This window comes from Malurus melanocephalus, unplaced genomic scaffold, assembly GCF_030028575.1.
Source record: "Malurus melanocephalus ecotype Western Australia unplaced genomic scaffold, MMel_1.1 scaffold_111, whole genome shotgun sequence".
NCBI lineage: Eukaryota > Metazoa > Chordata > Aves > Passeriformes > Maluridae > Malurus > Malurus melanocephalus.
Genome location: NW_026623343.1, coordinates 1,204,307 through 1,226,874, shown reverse-complemented (window position 1 = coordinate 1,226,874; position 22,568 = coordinate 1,204,307). Strand labels below are relative to the sequence as shown.

At 40.9% G+C, this 22,568-nt stretch overlaps 1 long non-coding RNA gene across 3 annotated transcripts in view; it reads left to right on the top strand.

Annotated features, from left to right (window-relative positions):
- The window catches only part of LOC130575537 (uncharacterized), a 31,733-nt gene extending 11,969 nt beyond the window's left edge, over positions 1-19,764 (top strand). The window contains exons 3-5 of one of the 3 annotated variants that reach the window (XR_008965577.1): positions 731-811; positions 5,110-5,308; positions 19,353-19,764. This is a non-coding gene — a long non-coding RNA (uncharacterized LOC130575537). The remainder of the gene's footprint in view (positions 1-730; positions 812-5,109; positions 5,309-19,352) is intronic. The other 2 variants (XR_008965576.1, XR_008965575.1) reach the window with 2 other exon arrangements.
- Positions 19,765-22,568: the final 2,804 nt, after the last annotated feature.

The window sequence follows — 22,568 nt, the reverse complement described above, 5'->3', positions numbered from 1 at the left end:
GGGTGGCCTGGGCTTGGAAGGGGTTGACAGTCGCCCTTGAAGGACTGAGGTGGTTAAATAAGGTGACATTTGCCCTGAGCTGTGGGGAGCTGTGTGACAACGCACACTTCCAGAACTCACCCTATTCAGRTGAGATCCAAGCTAATTTCTCAGTATGCAGCTACTAGACACTTTTGCTTTGCACTCAATCCTTTTACCAGTATATGTAAGAAGAATACTATAGATTTAGAATTAGATAAATTAAGGTGTTTCTCCTCATGGACCTTTGTTTTTGATCTGTGCTGAGTTGCCTTAGGTAGCCGGTCAGAGTGTTTTCCTCATAACCTTTGGGTGAGAATATTGCTCTAGCTTTTAGATTCTGGATGTACCACATGATGTTTTGAGTTAAAAAGGGTTTTTTTCAGGGCCTTGTTTTCCGGTCTAGTAGAAAAACTATCTTCTGAAATCTGTAAGGATAGACTCAAACGAAAATAGCCTAGAKAAAACAGCTTGTTCAGGATAACTTCTCTGAAATTTACCACCTGCAAGGCTTCTCCTTTTCAAGAAGAGGCTTTTAGCACAAGTCCCTCTGCCTGTTTTGGTTGGTGCAGTGTGGCACGAGGCAAGCAGTTTAAATGCCAGGGCAGTTGATCCAATGGGCACAGACTGACAGTGAGAAAGAAAACCCCAGTGATTTTATTCTGAAATCATGTCCTTAACTGACTCATTAAAGTTATTTTTGCTATATTAGGTTAGAAGAATATGATGATGACATGGTGATGAAGCCTGTTTCTCCTAAGCAGCCTATCCACGCTATTTGTTTGCTGTCTTTGTAAGTACGTTCTATTAATGGCATCTATTTCTACTATGCAGATGATGCAACGTTAGAAGCTGCTTTCCACACAGTTTATTCTGAAATTGTGTGCCATAACATTGCTTACATTGGTATGAGTACTACTTGAGCTTACAGTGTCAGAGATAGCTATCTCAACAGGATAGTAAAACAGCTGATTACTTCCTGAAGCACCTCTTTAAATCAGGAATCCTCACAATAAAATGTCTTTTAAGAATCTTTTTCATATTAGAGCATTCAACAGTTAATCACCTTCAAAAACTGAGGGTACCATGGTAAAAGGAGGAAAATGTCCTTCCTCTTTCCACATGTACTTTATCCTTGTTAGAGATTTAAATGCAGCTTTGGTTTGTTATTTTTTAATGCCTTCATTTAATAATTAATTTWAAAAATATTTTTACAAAGTAGAGTAGAAAAGAAGGATGCTGAAAGCCTCCTCTCAGTCTAGACTGGCTTTTTTTTGTGTACAAAGGCAAAATGTTTGATGTCATTCCTGAWTAATGTTCAGCAATGTTTTATCCATCAGAGTTATCCAAATACAAGCAAAGGGCAACCCCATATTTCAGTGACATGACTAGTTCCTTTGTTGAATGGCCAGTTCCACTTAGCTGCAGATGGTCATGTGATATAAAAGTATAAGGCATCACAAAAAGAGGTGCTGTAAGCTCTGGAATCTATTTTTGSAGTCTATTCCCATATTTCCTACTACACACAATCTTGTCTTCACTAGAAAAGTTCCAAAAGTTTACACCAATTAATTTTATTTGATCTGTGTAAACTATAAAAATAATCCCTGAGGCTGACACTTTGAATCCAGTTCAAACTTCTTTAGATTAACTTCTCTTAATTAGCAACCTAAGTGAAAACAAAGCAAGGGTAAAATCACTTCCTATGTACCACTGATGSATGTGTCTTCAGTGAAGAGTTAACATGAATTATCCATGCCTGAATTACTCTGTTTGTATAAGCTCTGTTTGCATGAAAGCAACCCCACTGTTAAATAACRCTGGAGTTTGTTTTGTCCACGCTATGCTTGTATGTAATACTAACAGTTGTGCATGGGCATCCTATGGATTTCTTTACTGGAGCAAGCTGCAAAACAAAACAAAACAAAACATCCCCAGCTGATTGTTTATAAGAAAAGGCTGACCTCTTTAGACGAGCAGAAKGCACTGAAGGACTGTATACCCTTGAAGTTTTCCCATGGAGCAAGCATATGCCCCTGCTACAGGGAGATCAATTGTTAGACTGCATCCATTAGTGGGCCAGCCAGTTAGTGCCRCAGGCTTCACCATGCTGAACTTGGGATGCTGGTTAAACTTGGGCAACATTTAGGCTAAAGTTAGCTTTGTAGAGATGTTCTCGCCTTTGGGACTTGCACTCCTGCACAGTAAGGTGCACATCTAGGGTAGCAAGATTTCCTTATRTTGCTCATATCTGCTCAGTGACAATAATATGTCAGATTTGGGATGAGCTTGCCTGGGTGCACCGTGTCTGTGCCTGCTTTTGAGGTTGCGTGCCTCCTCAGAGTGAAAGTCTGCATATTTTCCTGAACCTTTTTCTGTGATATACCCCATTCTACCTATCCTCTGACATATGTATAAAACTTAGTCCTTGCACTAAAGATGTATCTTCTCTACTCCTAAATTAGAAACTGAGAAAGAAGGTAACAGTTTTCACAGCAGGTTACTGAGAATGGAAGTTCACTGTTGAGGGAAAGTGAAAATACTAGCCAGCTATTCCAAAYTGAAAAATCTATGTTTGGGAATCTAAATACGTATTTGCTCACTTAAATGAATGGCCTGACTTTTTGAGGTGCTAAGTTGATCCAAACTCAGAATGTTTTCCATCCTCAAAAATCTGGCCAATTGCTTTCATGTCTCTCTGTGGAATGTAGTCACCCAAGTTTGACAGTTTTGGCTCTAAGGTTTAACTTGACTGAAAACAAACTGGCTTCAAAACTGTAGGGGAGGTTAGCAGCAGCTGCTCAAACCTATGTATCCAAGAAAGAAAATCTTAAAATGTCAAATGGATTTCTTCTCATGAAGTCAACTAGCAATAAACAGGAACAGAGACATACCTGGAAGGGTAAAACCAGACCTCAGTCTTCTATTTCTTGCTCAGATGATGTTTCTGAGCAACCCTGCCTGGGGTCAGAGGCTCAGGTGGACTGTTGTACAGGAACCTGAGGCTTGTCATTTTCATAACAACATCTATGATTCAGATACTGCTCTCTTCAGTTCTCAGTGGAGGAGCTCAGAGCTGGCACAATGATAACCTCGGTATAATTCCTCTTTGAAATGAATGAATAATCTTGCAAGAAACAAGAGCTGCCCAGGCTGTGGCAGACTGGTAGAGAACTGCTGTAAGACATTTGCGATGCTTTGTGCATCTGAGCATAAAATGCAGTTCAAGGTAGACAGAAAAAGGTAGTGATGAAACTTGCCAATTGAATTTGAAACTCAAACTGAAACTCAAAAGCTGAGACCAGAATTAACAAACCTTTTGGTTTTAAGTATTTGAAATTCTAGCATAAAATTATCTTTCAGTAATGGAAAAAAAAATAGAAATTAATATTGAAATTATTCTGCATTCAAGAAGTGCAAATCTGCCTTCAAGTTCATTTAGCGAAGTGACATCTAAATTACTATGAAGAATAGTGTGTGCTATATATTATTTGTAATTTCATAAAATGTTGGGATGAGATTGTCCTGGGATCAGCATGTGATTAAACTGATTATATACCTTATATACATGGTATGCTTCTTATTCACAATCAAAATGCAACCTACTTTTATTAATATAATAATTTAGATGTCATAACTGGAATCTCAGTTAAATATTTTTTAATTTCTATTCACAGCCTTTTATTCTCTATTAACACACTCATTCCTCTCACCTAAAAAAAGATTCTACTTTTCCCATCACCACGATGGCTGACATCTGCTAGGATGACCCCCTGCCCCTTGCATCAAAGCACTGCTATGTAGAAATGGACGACAGACAGATGCTCTTCTCCTCATTCTGAAGAACTTTAAAGATATGGATGGGTGCAGAAGAGGGCACCAAATACTAACTGTCAAAGCAGACACTGTTTTTCTCTCCTTAACACCCATGCTGAGTATTTTTCTTTTCCTCACTCCCAAACGCCATATATGCATATGTGTCTTAATACTCAAAATAAATCTTACTATTTTATTTTGAGTCCAGGAACGCTTCCATCCAATTTCCTTCAGGCCTGTTGATCTTCCTTTTCTGCTGTGAAAACAAGGGTGTGAGTAGCTGAAAACTAAAGAATATGCTACTGTAACCCACGCTGGCACTCTATGTCTCTCCTGACTGCCATCTTTAAGCTCAGGCAGCGGAGGTTAAAGTCACTAAGCTCAAAAACCCACGTTTCAGTTCCTGCTATACTTGCTGTGCCACCCTGGGTGTTATACAAGGAGAACTCTTAATGTAATATGAAGACTGCATAGTTAAAATTACCTCAGGAAATTCCAAAATTAAGATTTCTAGTGTGATATGTCAGTGGGACTGTATTACACAGATAATGTCTTCCGCATTTTTATTGCTTTTACAGTTAAGGCTTATTATCTCCCATGCATACATTCTGACCTAGTTCTTCAAAATCCATTGAAGTCACAATAGTCAAGGTTTCATCACTGCAGTCTGGGGGTAATTGAAGAATTATATGCTGATGATAAGGTTCAGAGAGAGGCCAGAAGGCCGAAATGGTGACTTACCTAGTTCTAGTATTTCTGTTGTCCCTGGACCATGGAATCAAACTCCTTCATCATGGCTCTCTTCTCCTGTAGATGTAGTTGCACATTTTCCCTACATTGTGGCTGAATATCTGTAGCCTGGTCCATGCATGACTCCCATGGAAACCAGGAATTCCRAATTAGAGTCCTTTTGGAGTTGGGCAAGAATAGTTTTTTTCAGCATTAGTAAAGCACTGAACTATGTGGGAACTAAATGCCCAGCTTGTGATGCATGAGAACAAAGCTCTTGAACATGCACAGAAGAATGCTTTGTTTTGGTGTCTAGGAAACTTTGTGGCAGAGAGCAAAGGCAGTGCTAGATATTGGGCATATGAAAGGTAATTATGCTGTGCTTGTTCAGAGATCCGAGAAACAGGAAGTTAGTGTGAAAGAATTGAAAAAAAAATGAATCAGTGAATTTAAAAAAAATTATAAGAATATATATTACTTTGCTGACTAGAATATTCTGGACATACAATATGCTGAATTATTTCTTTTTATCTGTTTATCTTTCAGACTATCTGCTAATAACATATGAGCCCAAAGAGACATGGAAGAATTTATCCACACATTTCCATACACAGGATAGAAATCTATACAATACCCATCAGAGATGCATTACTATGCACACTCATAACTCAAGCTTTGCAAGAGCTTGGGAAAACAACATGCCTGCTACTAACTCAAAGTCAAGGTCTCTAAAAGTCTGGAAAAGGTACGAAACAGAGACTCCTCTGTACGCTGAAGGTGATGCTCAGACCACCGATGCTAAAAACTTCAATAAGAAGTARCTCTCTGTGTGTGTTAATTCCAGGTACTCCTCTATCAGGTTGCTGAGGGATTTCTTTGGGTCTATCCCAGGTCTGAGAAGGGAAGGGAACTTTGGATACAAGCATCCTAGCCAAATCATGGAAATCTGAGTGCCACAAAAATGTATTTTGATTTCTGCTGGAAAAAATAATTCTTCCAGACTGCAGATTGACTTAATGTTTTTGCTTCTCTCTTTGGGTTTCCATCTTGGTTCCTGATATAAATTGCTTGTTTCCAGTTTCTTGGATCTTCACTGCCTAGTATTGTTTTGAATCTTACATCCTTGTCCCATGAAACCACAGTTATTACACACTTATTACACTTCCAAATAAGTACTTTCACCCCTTCACTCATTTTTCTCTCGGGAAGAACTCCCAGCAGATGTCTGTAAACTTACCTCATTCCCTGCTTTAAAAGCATCTCAAGGCCTGCAACACATATAGCAACAGTTAGATTGCTGGCCRCAATGCTGAACAATGTCAGCTCTCTCTTTCTTTGCATTTCCCTCTCAGGGTCCATGTTCAAACTGCTGTCTCTAATTTCATTTTCAGACTGTCTCCTCTTTCTGTCAATAGGACCTTTTGTGAGTTGCCAGTGCAGCACTTTTTCTTGCAGTAAAATGTGGGTTGTAGGTGAGAGTATCAGTCAGYACACTGGGGCTGATTGTCTCAGACAATCACTCTGTTCCCCTGTGCAGATAGATTGTCAGTTCATGTACTGGATCTCCAGGATGCTGGTGGAGGAGGAAAGGGGATAGTTCAGGTGGTCCTTCTGCCCCAAACTGCTGCATAAAGGATTCTCTGGAGCAGATGGAAGTGAAGGCTGAGTCAGGTCAGGTCCCACTTTCTCACTGTAATAATGGCCCTTTGGTCTGCCAGAAAAGTTAAAGCTGCCTTCCACAGCTTTTATTTGGAAGCCGCTGCCTGGCGATTTGCCCCATCTGCTTCATCCAGGCAGTGAATCAAGCCTGTTGTACTTAAACCATTGACCCCTACTCTGAGAAATACCAGAGAAGAATAGACCTTAACTAAATCTTTCAGTAGCACCCTCTCCCCTTATTTTTTCCCTCCCTCCCATTGTTTTGAAGCCACGTCACTTTTGTTTGCTGGAGGAAGATTAAACAAAGCAAGCCACCAGCGGCGCTGGGGTTTTTTGCCGCACGTGTTGTCTGTATCACTCGGGCAGCCTTCCAGCAGGTATGCCCCTACAGCTGCAGAGCCATTCACTGCTGAGCCATAAAACTGCTGGCAGGTCTCACCATCTGTGAGGAAGACTGTGTGAGAACTTCCCTCTGTTGCTGCATGGCTTTCAAGACAAATGTCAGCGCTGACCCCATTAAGATAGCCAACATTTGAGAAACAGCATAATGTATTGCAAGGCTATTCTCTTTCTCTGTCCTGGTAGGGTCAGTCATGAAGTTTTGTAGCTGTTTTTGTGTGAAAAAAATACTTGAATGGTTATGATATTTTAACACCATGGAATGCTGAGCAATTGTGAAACTCTTGCCACTGAGYGTCTGACAATATAGCAAAGAAGGGAAACTGTGGAATTTTAAGGTATGCTGCTGCCATTACAGGAAAGAAAATGGGARAGGGAAGAAAAGCAAAGCCAGCCTAAGAGCTAGCACTCGGAACCTTGTTTGGTAGCCTGGCACAATATCTGGAAAAAAAGAACAGTGGCTCTGTATCTAGTCATTCATCCACTCATTTTGGCCTTGCTGTTCACAAAATAAAAATGCTTTCTTMTGTAAAGCCATTGCCAACAACTCTCCTGTCCAACAGTATATGAATTTCATTTCTAGCTGATTATGAAAGATATTGAAATAAAAGTAATTTGAAATGGTACTTGACTGTTGTAATGCAAGTTACCTAGCATGTAGGTAAACCCAGGGCCTCTCTACAAGTTATTATTTCAGATACCTCATAATCATCTAGAGCAAAAAGATATATTTCTTCTGTTGTTGATCAATATTCAGATTACAAACATTGTTCCCCAAACATCTTGCTTTCATGGGAGAAAGTACATTAGGGTTTGAAAATACAAGTAATTTTATACAAAGAAACATGTTGGAAAGGAGAATAACCTTAATGGTATAAGTTTCATSTGCAGCCATAATCCATGTGGACAAGGAGAAATAACTATTAGGCTCCTGCTTCAAGGCCACAGATATCAGTGAGACATCTTCCCTTGCCTTCAGTGGATCTTGGATCATATCCCAAAAGCTGACCTCTGACTTGACAAAGATTGTTACTAGCCTTTTGTTCAGTTTAATGGCRCTTAATGAACATGACTAAGGCATGTTTGAGCCATCCTAGGATGGCGTGAGCAGTAGCATGATTTAAAGAGGCAAAAGTTATCTGGCATTTTTTAAAGATTAGCTCACACCCCTCAAACTTTTTAATCCAGATGCAGCTAGCTGTTACAGTCGTGTTAGCCATCTGGTACTATAGTCTTTGGCTGAAAACAGAAGCAATATGTATCACCACTGCTTTTTGTTTCCAGGAAAAAGGAACGCCGTTTTTATGATCATCCATTCATTTGGTATCAAGCACATTTCACACATGAGTTGACTGGAGACCTGCAGTTGATATATTCTGTAGTAAGAAGAAGGGCTTTTTATGGCTAGTGGTAGAAACCGACATGCAGAGGGAAAGGTTGCAGTTTCAGAGTAACTGAATAAAATATCATYGGGTTTTTTAGCTTTCCCTTCAGAAAATGATTCTTTATTTAGTGACGCATTGTCTCAAATAACAAAAGGGTTTGCACTTTCTGGTTTTGCAGTTCAAAGCAAAWAACATCTTCAGCTACATTTGCTAAGCATAAAAACATTTGTAATTGCTTTCCACTAACCTTCCCAGCAAACAACAAGTAACTTGATTTTATATACTTACTCACTTGAAAATATTTTATTTTGTTCAAATAACAGATGTGTGCAAAAAAAATTATTATCAATAAAGGGCCRAAAGGAAAATGTGAAGGCAAAGGACATGGTGGCTGCTTAAAAATATTATTCTTGGTACACAGCGGTACCAAATTACATCACCCAAGGGAACCTCCTGACTTCTCATTGTASGGGATTGAACTAGATGACCTTTAAATGTCCTTTGCAATCAGACCCTTCTATGATGCTGTGATTCTCTCCAAGGAGACACAAAAAGTCTTTTTGAGAATATAAGGAATGCTGCTGCCACACCATGCAGTAAGGGACCTCAAGGTCTTCTGTATCTTCTCTGTCATGGAGATAGGAGTAGAGTTGGAGCRGCTCTATTACCTCAGGTTTCTCTGTGTCTCCTAGAAAAAAAGCTTGCCTTCAAAAGGATGGAAGAGGTTAACAAATCCTGGGTTCATAGTTGGTGACTTTGACCAATGCACAAAGTCAGGAAGTAATACAGCCCAACAAGCACACTGAGCTATTGCCCGCCTGGCAGCAGTTGCACCAGCTTTTTGAAGAATATAATCCAGCTTCCTCACTGATTGCCATTAAAAATGCCCCCACGCTTTCAAGCCCTTATTTCTGCTAGGYTGATATATGGGTTCCTTCTCTCCTCTCAGTTACATCCAAGCTGACCTGCGCTGCTCTCAATAGAGAGGCTCACTGCTATGACTTGGCTCCCAATAAGCTGGCTAGCAAGGAGATTTTCCCTCTGCTTGTGCSTTCTGTGTCTGCACAAGAAATTTCACATACCCAAGCATGTAACAAGATACCTGTCAGCATTTACTGCCTGGCAATTTTACTTTAGAGCTATTGATGACCAGGAGATACCTAGGGGGCCACGTGGCCTTTTCCTGAGCTGTCACTCAGCTAAAGATGATCCTGCATCCTACAGTGTTCACACACCCACCTTCACCTTATGCATGTCATCCAGCTATTGAATATTTTAGGTACCTGTCATCTCAGTATCTAAATCCCAAAAGAACAACTTAAGCAACTGAGAGGAAGCTGGAACTGGGGGCAGGTTTCAGTGGAAACTACTCATCTAATCCACGGAGATGTCGGAAACACTTCCACCGAGGTATAGATATCTAAGTACTTGAATAGCTTAAAGGATCCAGGCTTAAGTGCTGATGTGGCTGTTGAAAATGGTTCCTATGTCATTTATGCTTTATTGAAAAAAATTAAATGTTAAATGAGGTGTTTAAATTAAGTTAAATACAGAGAAGCTTCAGAAATGCTGCAAATATATATATGTGTATATATATATATATATATATATATATATATATTCTCTGCCCAACAACAAGTTATACCAACTAGTACAGCCACTCACATGTCTGCAAGAATAAACAGATCAAGAGGCCCAGATTTCTTGGCCCAGTAGTCCAGATTCCTAAAAACCCACTGGAAAAATATTTTAAGTGATAGGAGCTAACATTTCAACAATGGGAATTTACTCTTGGGATTAGAAGAGTCCGCCACATTGCAGGCAGATTAGCAGACAACTGGATTCACTCTGTTTGTTAAAATTTAGTAAGATGTTCTGTTTCTTAGTAGGTCTTGCTTTATAAATCTGGTCTTCAAAATGGTYTTGGGAAGTGTTCTGCATGGGCAGGCACTGCTAGGGCTGAAACAYAGGACGAGCTGCAGCATAGAGGAGGGTAAGTGCTGCTCTTTGCCATTTGCCTAGCCCACTGACAGTCCAGCTGACTGCCATGCAGACAGGCTCTCCAGCATCTCTGAACATCCCCAGGAATATGGCTTTCCATATGATCTGAAACGCCATGCGGCAGCCGTGCCTGCAATCCTGCAGTTGGCGCAGCAGGCAGGGCTGATCTTCAGGGCAGACTTTGGCAGGCAGGAGAGACATCCCCTGGAGGGAACCTCCATGTGTTTCATTGACAAGGGAGCTGGCAAACACAGCTTTTGCACAGTCTTTTATTGCCATTTACAGTTGGTGAGCATTGAGGGTCAGGCTGCCTGCCTGTGGTGTACCTGTAGTCATAAAACATCAGATTTTCTTTGCTGTTTTTCTGTCTGTGTCTATATTTGTGTTGTGTGAGTCCACTGTTCCTGTCTGAAAAGGAACCCTTTCTAGCAGCATCAGGATTGAAAGGAATCCCCAGCCTGTCCTCTGGCAGACAGAGCTGGAAACCTCCTCTCACAACTGCCTGTGTTTTGCACTTACATGAAGCAACATCTAAATCTTGTGCCTCATCCTCTAAGTGCCCATCAGTTTTTCTAGCTCTGGAAACGGCTTTGCTGACAATTTAAAAAGGAAGAAAGGGGGGAAGAAAAGAATGAGTGAAGAAATGAGCAATGGCAAAAGCAAATAAGGAAAGGAACGGCATAAGGGGAGGCAGCGGGTGAGCTCCTCTGCCCTGCTCTAGTCAGGGCCCCATCCATCCTCCCACCGCCCTAGATTGGCATAGCAATGTGATGGGGAGACAGACACATTTTGAGGCTAATATACATCCTCCATCCTCCCTATCACAGCTGCATCTGGCCCTGCGGTGGGTTATCCTCTCTCTCCAAATGTTCAAGTCATTATCTGTTTGACAAATCCAATATATATAGAAAGATCTCCAGGCAAAATCTGTATTTCCAGAAAACGAGATTCCTATACCATCTGCAGCTAATTGTTTCATACCATATTCATCTCAGGCCTGCTGAGCCCACTCTAGGCCTGCTGAGCCCATCACTTACCCTGGTTTTACACAGGAGGAGCTCCACTGTCTTGAGTGGATTAATGCAATTAACACTTTGGTGTATGAGAGCAGAATTCAGGGATGAAGGATCATCCATGACTGCCTCAGATCAACCTCRTTGTCACCTTAACACTGGCAGGCATGTGCTTTGGTGGCAAGCAATGAATCTGGTTTTCAGGGGAAAGGGAGAGGAGGCAGGCAGCCAAAACTGGCTGTGGTGAGGTGGGGAAAGAGGGGTTGCTGCCTCTGAAATCAGATCCAAACCACTGGGCAGGGAGATGCCTCCTGCAAAGGGTTGCAGCCATGGCCCCGTGCTCGCCTTTTGCCTAGGGTGATTGGCAGCATTTCCCCTCATTCAAAATTAGAGAAAACAACAGAGCTCAGCAGTAATCTTGATTCTAGAGCCTTGTTGAAACTCTAGACACACATATCTGACAGATACAACAGAGATTAATGAGCCATGACCAGAAGTTTGATTTTTCTGTCAAGTGCTCCCATCCGTTTTTAATAAACAGGGGAACAACATAAACTCCAGTGCCTGCTCTCCACTGTTTAAACCAGGCAGGTTGCTTTTGGTACCATGCATGTCTGTGTTGAGTTACGACTGAAACCACTGAAAAATGCTGGGGTTTTGCTGGGTATTTTTTCCCCTGTTGGCCCTTTTGTGGCTCCTTTTTGATGAGTTTTTCTCCTTCCATATTGTTCCTTTTCTGCTCAGCATGGACTGTCTGGTATTTTACCACTGGAAGCTGTCAAATGTAATATCATGTTTACAGCTAAATGAGTTCAATTTAGTGTCATTGGTGTATTATCTGGAGCACATAAGTGCCTAAAAAGCCCACTGCTTTGTTTTAAACAGCACTCTGCTTCATTTTTTATGGGGTTTTGGAACATGGTTTCCTCATCTCTTCCAAGTACAACAGGCTGAGCCAGCTAGAGTGGAGCCCGAGGAACATGTCATAGTCTCTTCATGCTTMTGGTTACTTACGTTATAATCTGGCATTGCTCTCATAAAATAGAAGTCAGTACATAGACATCTGAATTTGTCAGGAATTCATGGTAAAGCAGTCCCTAAGGATTATATGCCACAGAAATATRTTTGAGAATTCCTCTCTATTTGTTTCTCACAAACTGTGATGGGAGGCACAAACGAAACAAAAGACTACCAGAGGATGGTTTATACCCTGAGGTATTTATGGGAGGGGAAAAAGAGTGAGGAAATGCTGCCATAAATCTAACTGGCCACAGAATGTCACTCTTGCACCATGCAAATAAAACCGAAGGGAAATTTACCTGGTAATATAAAACCTGAGTCTTAAGGAAGGCAAATCAAGGAAGCTCTTGCCTGTAGACAGATGAAGTATGGCTATGCAGACATGAATAAGTGGGTGCACACACCCACTCCCAAAGGGACCCCAGTGACGTGCCTGAACCAAATGCCTCTGCATTAGCAAACCTCTGATCTGGCTCTGCATCCAAAGTCAAATCCTGTAGGTGACTCTTTTCCCAAAGGGTCTTGCCAAGAGGTCTGTGTTGGGGGCCTTAGAGGGACAGAACCCCTGGTTCTTAAAGACCCTCCCCACACTAAGACAGACATGCACAGCAGGTCCCAACCTGTGCTTAGGGCACTTCAGTCTCTCTGCTGAAAACACCCCATTATCAGTAGGATTCTGACTGTGAGTGAGGTGCTTTCTGAGATGCAGGATCAGGACCACAGAGAAAAAAATAGGCTATATTATTCCAAATGAAAGCTGCTCTTGAATAAGAAAGCACTCTCAGTTTCAAAACATGAAATAAATGCTGCCCTGAAATTTAAATTGTCCTTGACTTGATGCCGCCTACAACTGAAATTGCCACTAAATTTAACAGACCGATGCTTTGCATTTAATTGCCCCTGAAAAAATGTCACTGTCAGGAAGGCACAATATCAAAACSCAAATCTTTTAGTTTTCATTCAGGGCTTAATTTCAGGTAGCAGGTACCTGCTTCTCCAAGCTGTGACCTTGACCAGACTAGAACACAGAGGTCACCTGCCTGTGCAAGAAAGGGTCCCACCGCAGTGCCACCTCTACRTAGAAGGGGAAGGCACCAGCTGCAAGGCACCTCTGCATTTCTCCTTTGGGAAAAAATGCTTTTGCCAGTGTCCAGAATGAGACTGGGGAAGCAGAGTAGAAATTATTTCTTTGCCCCCTAGGGTTGAAGGACAAGATTTCTCCTCCCCACCCCCGCCTTATGGATGGGTGAATCTTCTCTGGAAAAGGTACTGAAGCTTGTGTGATCTGTCTATAGTCTGCCAAAACCACATTTTTTATAGATCTTCAGAGCTGAAAAAAAATAATTTTACGCACTTATAAATTTTATCATTTTTTTGCATGTGCAAAAGTGTAGGTCTTAAAAATAATTTAAACAATAAAATGCAAAAATTTATATCAGATTAAAAATTCTGCAGTGCTGATTTTTGGTAAGCCTTGAATTATTTTGACTTAAATATTTTTTCCTAATGGTTTTGCTCTAATCTTACTTAGATTTCAAAACAGAATTCTCTAGAAATTTATAGAAAGAGGATATTCTGATAATTTTAAAAAACACTTTCCAATTGTATTTGAATATGGCATTTTCATTTAAAAAAATCTCATCTCCTCCCTAAGGCTTTGATTTTGACAAATCTTCATCTTCCAGTGAAAAACACTTCCCAGAACACTTCCCAATTCTCTAATATTTACATCTGCTCTTTTCTGAGAACGTGTCACAGCTGTAGATCAACAGGAATCACATAGAACACGGTTGATTTGTGGTCAAAATAATATTTTTAAATCAACTTGTATTTAAGGGTAGTGAATAGCACATGTCCATATACTAGCAATGTATCATAAGGATTTTGTACCGCTTTTACATTTTTTACATTTCTTTTGCATAATTATACACGATTCATGTGTGATTGTAATTTTTACAATTATTTTACATAATTACATGCTATTAGAGCTGAAATTTGGGCAGAGTTAAAGACTGCAAGCCAGATCCTCAATGTTTCAGGCACCCACCCTGATGCCATCATCTGTCTCCTGAGACTGGCAAATTGGACTAAAAGGGACTACTGTCCACTGAAATTAGGACAACCCCAGAGAGATATATGGCTGTGAAGTGGCAAGGAAAAGGAAATTGTTTGTCCCTGCTGCTTTTATCCTTAGCCGCAGCTCTGGCCTTTTATCGTGTGATCACAGTTAGACACAGAGCTCATGGGGAGTTGAATGAAATTCACGGGAAGCTGCACACTGCTTTCCTGCGTCTGTCCCCACCGCCCTCCTCTCCAGCCCCCAAACCACAGRTACTTGGATGCAAGGCAAACCTACAGAGGGGCTTCCGTTTAGTTCCAGAATATTGATTCTTCTGCCAGAAAAATCACATTTTCRATGTGCTTGGTAAATAAGGGAAGGAAGTGTCCCTCACGCAGCAAAACCTGGGGCGTTTTCTTCACCTTTCCCAGGCGCTCAGGCATTTTCTTCATTAGAGCAGTTGCTCGGTGGGACACACTACCCTCTGTGAAGGTGCATATTAATCACAAGTTTAGCTCCTGGGCTTTGCTAGCACTCTGKTTTTGGCTGGCTTTCTGTTCCTCAGAGCTCGGGGAAGTCTCTGTCAGCTGAGGCACATGGGGTGGGTGCATGCCTTCTTTCCTTGGCTGGATTATCCCTCATCCCCTCTGCATTTTAAGAGATTTGGTGGGCCCGTTAACAGCTTCTACCTGTTTTAAGACCTGTGACAGGAGGCTGAATGGTTCGCTTCATGCGGCCCCATTCACCCAGCGTTCCTGCTCGCAGTGTTGACATGATTTATGTAAATCATAAAATGTGGTGGGGTGACCTCACGAGTGTCCAGCTCTCCTCACGCACGTCTCTGGGCAGAAGGGCTAGTATTTATAAACAGTGGTATATTCACGTCTCAGTAACCTGCTTTATTTACACTGCTTGAGCAGGGCCACTACTGCACAAATGAAATATTATTCCCTGCCATGTGCGTTTCGTTTTTCTGTCGGCTCTGTGTTTTCTTTCATGCGTTGCCCTCGCTGCCGGTGAGTTTGTCGGCAGCTCTCCCCAGCAAGGGGCTGGGAAGAGGGGAAGGGGGTGAGTGAGGTTTGCTGCCATTTCCAGAGCAGATGGTGACAAGTGAGTGTGGGACCCCAGGGCAGCAGACTAGCAAACTCCACATGGGGACTACAAACCGAGCTCCAGTTTCTGCAGGTTGGAAGGGAGCAAGCCAGGGCCCTGTGTTAACAACCAGCTGAGCTGCTGGACACAGCCTTTCACCACAGCCAAAGCCATTGCCTTTGCTTACCGTGCCCCAGCCCATCACATGCTTCACTTGCTCTGCTGCTGCTGCTGGTGGGATCCTTGCCTTGGGAAATTCTGGTCTTGGCTGTTCTTTGATGAGGGTAGGCGAGAGTTAGACAAGCTATAATAAAGTTTCTGAGGCATCTGGATATGGTTGAACCAGCTGGAATTTTCTAGCAAAGTCATCTTTTCATAGTCATTTGTAAGGAGATCTTTTTACTATAGCCTCCAAAGAGCTCATTTCTGGTTCATGAATTAAGAGGAAAACATCTTCTCTCCCAAAAATAACCACAGTAATGAACTCAACAATAAAAACTGCTTATCACYCTTCTGGTTTGGGGGCACTTGTTTTTCATTTTTTCTTTTTGCCACTAATTTAAAAAAGGGAAGGAAGGTTTAATGTTTTTAAAAATATCTCATTTAAAATTGTGTCTGCTTCATTGTTTCACCAGCTTCTGCTGTTTTGAAAATATGCTTTTTCTTTTAATTTTCTCAATGAGATGTTTATGGTAAATATTAACTTATGAACAAGTCAAGAATATCAATWGCTGGAAATTGTCAGTCTCTAAAGACTGTGAACATTTCAAAATTAACTCTAAGGCCTGAAACTCCAGAGGAGAAAGAGATCTCTTCTGCTTTTACTTATGGAAAAGGAAAAATATCTCATGAAAAAGYCACATTTCTGTAAACTGCATACACATGACTTTTCTAGAAGCATTTGAACAAATCTACATCWTGGGACCACAAGTGGTCTCCGGCTTCTGGATTCAGCTGCCCATTCTGGCAACATCTGGCTGTGTGCAGGGATAGGACCTGTGTTTAAATAGATCMTCCTTCTCCTGTCCTGTGCTGTGGTTTCCATGGGAAGAAAATGCYTGTGTCTGGACAGGAAGGGGACAGCCAGTGCTGTAAAATATGATGGAWGCAGGCAGGGAACACCTCTACCATGTTTGTTTGAAACTGGACCCGGGGCAGGGCTAAAGAAGGATCAGGATTTGGGCAATCACTTATTTGTTCGGTACCCCAGGAAAGTTTAGCTGCTAACCTGGGGTCGCGAGCTGTGAGATGGGGGAGCAGCTCCACTGGGGCCGGCAGGCACATCTGGAAACAGACATTTGGCTTGCGGCTGCAGCCCATGTGTCAGGTTTGGTGTGTGTCTGGAAAAGTGTACTGCAAGGACCATCACCCCCAGGACTGGGGAGGGGAGAGSAGGAAGAGCCAGATGGCTGAAAAATCTTGCTAAGAGAAAGTACTTTTCTCTTTATATTCTTGCAAATCCTTTTACCTGGCCCCCAAGTTCACAGCTGCATTTGCTTTCCTCTCATAAAGATTTATTTTTTTTTTTAATTGTAATTCCCAGAATGTGATGGAGGAATTTCTTCTTGTTAAAGGCATTCAGCAGGGCTGTGGTAAGCCTGCCTGGTTTACTGGTTGAGATCACAAGGCAGTTTAGTTATTTGTCAAAATGCCCTTGGTGAAATCTGGGCCCTCTTGCTTTTTCCCATCTTTCAGAAGGCTTTTAAGAAGGGTTTGATCCTTTCCTCCCTGCCTCCCAGCAAACAGCACCTTTTCTTCCTGTTAGCAGTGGGATTGTCTATGCACAGCCTGCAAAAACAGAGGTAGTAGAATCTGTTTTGGRGAAATTTTCAATATTCTTCAAGTATATAATAAATTATTTCAGAAATCTAAATGACACTGAAATGAAAAATTRCCCTGTTTAACCAAAGGGATATTTGGCTGCAGAACCCCCATGCTTACTATTTGATATTTTGAAAAGTATCAATATTCTCCTCAGCTTCTAGTTGAGGAACTGAGACCACATTGTAATTCCTACAAGATGGATTTCCTGCTCTCACTCAAGGGGTTTTCCCCATAAAGTATGGTAGGAAGTGTGTTGAGCCTCATTAACTCTCATCTTGTTGCTGAAACAGCACTGGAAACTGTTGGAGATGTGTATTAGGCAAAGCTGCCTTGGCCTGTGTGGATGGCAGTGAGACGCTGCTGCGASCTGAGGTGAAATGGTGAAAAGCAAAAGGAAATAAAATATGATTCCAGAAGGAAGTTTGTCCACAGCAATACATACTGTATCCCATCCTTCCTACGTGTCAATACATAACGTCAGATTTCTTTTCCAAAATCAGGCAAGAGTGAGTCGTAAACTAAGGAGGCCATTTCAGAGCTATCCTTTGAGACAGCTCCACCTTTATTCCTGTTATATTTGACATATCATACAAATCTCTATAATGTCTCTGTAGATCTCAGAAAGAAATATTTTGCTCCCTTCACCATCTCTTTTACCCTGGCACTGTTCTGTAGGCTTCCATAAAGCTGCTTCACATTTACAGAGGAGTGCAGGAGAGGCAAATTAGAGATTTTATACCTGATATTTACACACTGGACGTAGTCTTTTTTTATCTCTTCCTCCAGTTTAACTCTCAGTGAAACAATTAAAAAGTCACCTTGAGGATTTATCTCTGAAAACACTTCAGCATCTCCCAAAGAGAAGAAAACTAGGGAACTAGCAGTGCTCAGAATTCTGCGTTGCAAAGGACTAGACTGCAATCTTGCACACATKCTGTCTATTTTATTCCCTGGCTCAGAGTTGGGATAGCCCACGTACATGACTCCAGATGCTAGCAATATAGAGTACATTGAAAGCAGAGCTGGGCCAAAATGTTCTCTTTGGACTTCTTCAGGAGTATGGGAAAGTACAGATTGAGATTCRGGGTGTAAACTTTCCCCACTGAAAGTTTGAGACAGTCAGCATGGAGTGAGAGGTGGAGTGAGAGCAAGCCAGGGGAAACCTGCTCCCCTGTGGTGTATTTACTGCGTAATGTGAGCAGCCGCGCTCTCTAACCCAGCAGCAGATATTCTGCCTTGGATATTGTGTACACATTATACTGCTGAAAGAAGAATAACATGGTATTAATGTCCAGCTATTATAGGTCTTAACCTTTTAGCCCCCAGGGACTGCTTGGAGTTTTGTCTGAAGAGTGCCTGTAGGGGAAGGTACAAAWTTGCAGGTGCAAAATAGTATTTGCAACTACAGATCACAAAGGTGCAAATGCCAYGTTCTGGTCTTTTGCTCTGCCATCCACCAGCCCGCAGGCATAAAACTGGGCACTGTGCAGAGCTCTGGTAACACCTGTGATCCTAATTGTTTAATAACATTCCAGTCATAGGAGTATGTCCCCCTGCTTGTGTGAAATGCATTTTCATTTTCTGGATGGGCTTGGATGCTGCCTCTTTCTGACAGTTTCTGGAGTYGTGACCTTTAGAGTCTGTGTGTGGCTTCTTGTTCCTTCTACATCCAGCCTAGAGATTTTACAAATCTCCCACCAAGGGGGCCAGATTACTCTGAGTCCTGCATTCTTTTGTGTTCTGCAAGAGCTGTAATATTTACCAACAAGAATCTCTTCTCAATCTAATCCAGCTCACATGAATATCACATGAGGCTACCTCCTGTAAGTGGCAGCCTTAASATGTAGTGCATGATTTTGTGCTTACCATCTTTTCTTCCTTGTCCTTATTTTGTCTTCAAAGGAACTATCTGTGCAAGAAGGGCAAAAAGACAGGGGCCTTGGAGTGCAGACCTGTCTGAATTAACTTAATGGCAAGCACAGATGAATACTTTTTATCTGGAGAGCATGCAGTACAGGGATTGCATTTATTAAACATGTCAGGGTAATTTCCAAACTCCGGCACTGCCACAGCGCTTTGAGGGAAGGTTTGTATTGCTACACGAGTCCAGCTTGTCTGCCAACATGTCTACCCATTCTGCAGGTGTATGTGTTACAGCCCAAGGCAAAAATATCCATGCCTTTCCCAAAGATCTCATGGTGCTTCTGCAGGCCAGATGGTTCCAATTTGAGGCCTACGCTCGGTGATGTAGCTGTATTGAGTTTCTTCCCTGAAACCAACAAAACCTGCTTTAGCATTTTGCTTGGATTAAAATATTTGTCCCTTTTTTTTTCACAGGGCAGAAGAGGGACTCCTGAAGCCACTGAAGGAAGGAAATCATTACAGGGTTCTACAGAAGTAGGTCATGTGCTACAGCTGCTCATAGTTTAAGAGGAAGAAACATGGGACCTCAAACATGGAACACGACTCCTTCAAAATGCTTGAGAGCAACCCAAGAAAAACATCCTCAGAGGCTTATTTAATAAACATTATCTATAATAGTCTCAATGTGTGCTCATGTTTCCTTAGGAGTTTGCACCTACTTCCCAGAGCTAACAAGATTCCAAAATAGAGTGCAGAATAATTTAATGAAAAGGATTTAATAGTTTGTGTTAAAGCTAATATGGTCCATTAGGAGCTGTCATTTTATAAACAATGAAGGTATGTTACCCCCTCTATTGCCATAATGTCATTCCACACAAGGTTTGTAAACAATCAGTAATGATCTATAGAACATTCTAAAAAGACAATTAGAGACACATTTCAAAGATGTGCTTTCCCTCTGATTTTATTCCTTTTTAAGGAATAAGAGCTTATATCTGTGTAGTAGATAGATAAATGTATAGCATAAAGAATATATATATAGTGTGTGTTTGGGTATATATCTATAGAATGTGTACAWATATACATATAATATAATGTATATATATGTATATGCATATGTGGATTTCATTAGCAATCATACAATGTTCATTATCTTTGAAGCACTGCTGTTTCCACTGCTCAAAAAATGCCTAAAGTGAATGGTTAAACAAACTGAAAAGTTTTTAATTATAATCAAAGTGTCACTTCACTGTGGTTTTTTCTTTTCCCAGCAAACATTTTTTTGCGAAGACTTGACCTGTTTTCTTTAAAAACTGCAAACATAAAAGATTATGAACAAAACCAGTGCCAATTTCAATTGGTGGGGTTCTTCTCTTCACAGTGAGACTTAACGTTACTGTACAACATGTATGTAATTTTAGAAAGGAACTCTCCAGTGCTTGGGGCTCCTTATGCTTGTTGTATTCCACTTGTGTGCACCCCTAGGCTGGCAACACTGTTGTGAGCCACAASTTAAAGCAGCCTGAGAAGGAGAGGCACAGAAGAGCTCCCCAGCCGCTTCCCATGCCYCATGTTTTTTGGAAGCTAAGCAGGAATGAAGTATGAGAGAAATCAGACTTAATGACTACAAGGCMGTTACTCCTGCTGTACAGTGAGGTAAGTGTTTGAAAAATTAGGTCCATAAAGTGTCTTTATTCCTTATTGCTACATGATCTAGGGGCAGATGAAATAGTCAAAGGATGACTAACTTGGTAGAAGAAAATGGATACAACCTTATTATTTATAAAGTGAACTCCTCATTTAAACAAGGCAGCTTTTTCAAACTTAGATCCTTACTCAAGAAAACAGGCAAGAAGGAAACTTCAGTCTGAGGTCATTCTGTTACATAGTTACCTTGCAAAGATTTATCCGACCTACCTCTGCAAAATTTGTGCAGTGTCTTAGGACTGCCAGGTTCATGAAAACCACGTGTCTGAAAATCCGACTAGAAAGCTGAGCAGAAACATGTATAATAAAATAGTAATTAATTGCAACAAGTGTTAAACACTTCTTTTTGGAAGATTTTATTAGTCAATATGTTTTGCTGCTTCTTTTTAAAAATGGTTATTTGTATCCCAACATTKGATTGGGATAATAATGAACATTAAACAAGAGATCCCATTTGAAATATCWCATAAATCATAAGGAGAATGAGGAGACTTTCTGTCTCTTCACATGACAGCAACACCAAAAAAATTATAGGATAAAACCCCCACAAATATATTGTTTGGGTACTCCCATCTTTTGTATAGCATGTAAAATTTCTCTGATGAATAAGAAAGGAAACAGTTTTACATCTATATTCCCAGCTATTGTCAATKGATTTCATCGAAATGAATATTATTGATTTACAGTGCTGCCTTGGCTGTCTTCTTGATAGCATGCTTAAGAGACCCAATACAGTCTCCTTGTTGGTCAATGGACATGTTTTAGGTATTTTTAATGGGAACCCCACTGAGTCAGATCTAGCATTAAAGCCATGTCTAGGATTATTCAAATCTGCTGCTCAAGTGCTGGAAGGAATTCACAAACCATCCWAGACAGGACAGATATTCATGTCATAAAAGTAAGCTTTGTCAGCTTACAGCATCATTGTCACAGGGATTAAAGCACAAACCAGTTGTTTTCTAATACAAGACATCCAAACAAAATTAATGCAGATGGACAAAGGTAGAGCCTACTAAAAGCAGCTGAGCAGACATGTCTGAGGATTCATTTGAGCACCCAGAATCCTGGCATTCATCTAACTAAATGCAGTTGTTTCCATGCAGACATTTACATCATTTAAGGCTCCTTTTGAAGTAAATATATAAAACCAGGCATTTTTTAGGAGGTACCTACTCAGAATCTTCTAGGGCTGGCATTTACATCTGACTAGATGAATCGAGTCTTCAAGGCACTGATTTCCTTCTATGGGCATTGAAGGGATCCAAGGAATCTCCCTCAGGTGTCAAAGTATACAGGACAAATGTCTGAAGCTAAGGGCTGAAGTAACCCATCCCACAGTCTATCATAACAGCTACCAGAGAGAAAGTTAACTCTATCCATGTTTAAACCAGGACAAGAACTACTCTTGCAATACAGAGAAAGGATATAGAAGCACATTGCGCCATTTCATATTCTTTGAGGTGAGGAACATCTAGATTTTACAGTTCTGAGTTTCTATTGTACCATTATTATTGATCTTGACCTGGATAAATAACTAGTATGATGGATTTGCTTTAAGCTTGATGATATTTTCAGTATATTTGTGGTGTAGTGCAATATTTATATCTTTGATTTGGTAAGCACAAAGCCAGTCTCATGGCTTCAAAYGTAATTAAAATATTTCCTGCTTCCTAATTGTTTTCAAATTAAAATTATTAAGAAAGAGATAGTTTTAGTTTTTCACTCAAATGGATATGTTTTTAGTGTTTACTTACTTCTGAAAATCTCCATACAATTGGAGAGGATGGAAAGAGGGGATGCAGGATGGGAAAACAGATTCCTGTGCTCACATTTGCTTTGTTTTCAAGGCAAATTAGACTTCTTTCTTCCCATGTGGAGAAAGAGAAAACAAAATATTGGTGCCAGGGACAGGTGCCTCTAATGTATTCTTGTCAGACATGCTGGGAACAGGAGAGMTCTATTTTTGAAATACTACTGTTAGCT